Source organism: Eimeria tenella, genomic scaffold, assembly GCF_000499545.2.
Source record: "Eimeria tenella Houghton genomic scaffold, Eth_scaff2, whole genome shotgun sequence".
In the NCBI taxonomy this organism is placed as follows: domain Eukaryota; phylum Apicomplexa; class Conoidasida; order Eucoccidiorida; family Eimeriidae; genus Eimeria; species Eimeria tenella.
In genome coordinates, this window is record NW_013541843.1 from 732,124 (window position 1) to 734,309 (window position 2,186).

Genomic DNA, 2,186 nt, shown 5'->3' on the forward strand with positions numbered 1-2,186 from the left:
TTTGTTTGCAGAAAAAAACAAATGAAGGAGCGGCAAAAGGCGGAGAGAGCTGCTGCAGCTCCAGGTGTACGTACACCCCAGACGCACGCAAGACCCCACACAGCCACTAGCAGCCACTCAGCTGCAGCGACGCAGCTGCTGCGGATGCTCCTGCTGCTGCTGCTGCGCTTGCTGCTGCAGCGCCTGCTGCTCCACGTTCCCCCGCTGCCACGGCTGCTGCCCCTCCTGCTGCAGCCTTCCCTGCTACACAGTTTGCTGCTGCTGCTGCTGCTGCTGCTGCTGCTGGCTCTAGGCTTCAGCGGGCCAAGGCGGGCCCTTCAGGCGTCCAGCTGCTGCGGAATTGGGGCTGCTTCATGCACTGGATTTGGTGGGTAGATGTGCGCTGGGAGAAGTGCTGCTGCTGCTGCTGCTGCTGCTGCTGCTGGTCCTGCTGCTGGTTCTGCTGCTACTCCGCACAGGTGCGGGTCCCGAGGCGAAGATGAGAGAGACGAAAGCCTAAAATGTATTTGTTGAAAGAAAAGAAAGAAAGAGAAGGAGACAAAAAGAGAAAAGACAAACGAACTTTTCGAGCTGCTCGAGCTGCCGGTACTACTGCTGCTGTGGTGCGCAGACCGATCCCCGGAAGCCGATCCCCGCGCAGCAGCAAATAAAGATTTAAAAATAAATTCAAAAACAATTATTTTTAAAATTAAAATTAATTCAAAACGAGCCGCGCCTTATCTCCCGAAAGATCCCAGGTGCGCAGACACCTGACCGCCAGCTTCAGCCCCGAGGGCACGGAAACTCGAGAAGAGAAAAGTGCAACAATGGAAAACAATTCGCTATTTAATTAAATGTTTTAATTATGAATAGTGCGCGAACGCATCTCGGGGCCAGAACTCAAGTGTACAGACACCACAGAGCTCCGAAGAACCGCCAGGCCTTCGTTTCGTCTCAGCCCGGAAACAGCTCTTTTTTAAAAAGTTTTTTATTTTAAAGAGAACTAGAAGCACTAAAGTGGCCCATTGGAAGGGGGAAAATCCCAAAACTCCCAGCTCCTCAGCTGTACAGACACCCGGCAAGCTGCCGGCCTCTTCAGAACCACGGAGTGTACGTACACCTCACTGCAGCACATCTTTGCACAGGCCTCGCCGGGGCACTGAGGTGTCTGTACACCTGAGTTGTGGCGAAGAGGGAGCTCAAAGAAGTTCATTTAAATCCCAATTTGACTTTTTGCTGCTCACTGGCGCCCCCGCTGCTGCTGCATTTAGGGGGCCCCAGAGGGAGGCCAAAAGGCCGGAGAATGAAACAAATAAAAAGAAATGAAATAAATTAAAAAAGAAAAGCTGCTGCTGGGAGTTCTGAATTAAGCCAAGTCCCACAGAGTGGCTGGGTTCCGCCAGCGCAGCTTAAAAGAAGTTTGAGTCATTACAGTATTCCAAAAAAAAAAAAACAAAAAATAAAAGTGAGAGGTGTCTGTACACCTCAACTCCCCGCGCCGCAGAGCCCGCGGGGAAGCTGAGGTGGACAGACACCCGAATAGACGCAACATGAAAAAGCTCTTTTTTCTGAAAAGTCTTCAGATTAATTGCTGCTTCCTGGGGCTTTGTGAAAGCCAGCTGCTCCTCAGTGCTCTCCAGGTACAGCTGGGAAGCTGCTGCTGCAGCAGCTCTGCTGCTGCTACAGCCCTGCTGCTTCTGCTGCTGCTCTTTTTGCTGCAGCTCCCGCATGCCCGCTGATGCGGAGGCTCCTGCTGCGCCCCCCCGCCTAAAAGAGGCCCTCTGGGATCCACTTGAGTAGCAAGCTAGCTAGATAGCTAGCTAGCCAACTAGCTGGCTAGCTGGGCCAGCTAGCTGGCTAGCTCGGCCAGCTATATGGCTAGCTGCTAGCTGCTGCCTTCAATAGCTCCTGTGGGGCTTTTGTGTGTCTCTGTAGCTTATTTGAGGAGACACAGAAAGCAATTTGAAAAGCCTTTAAGCTCCTGCTGCTGCTTATATTTGGGGCCGTTTTGTATTTGCTGCTTGCTGCTTGCATGCGCTTTACTTCGGGGCTTTGCAGCACTTCGCAGCTAGCTGTGACTAGCCAAGGCTAGCTAGCCACATCTAGTCGCTAGCAGCGGCGTGGCTAGCCACAGCTAGCTGCAGCTAGCCACGCCGCAGCCAGAACCCCACAACAAGCTTCAGAGGGTTCTGGTTGTGCTGCTGCAC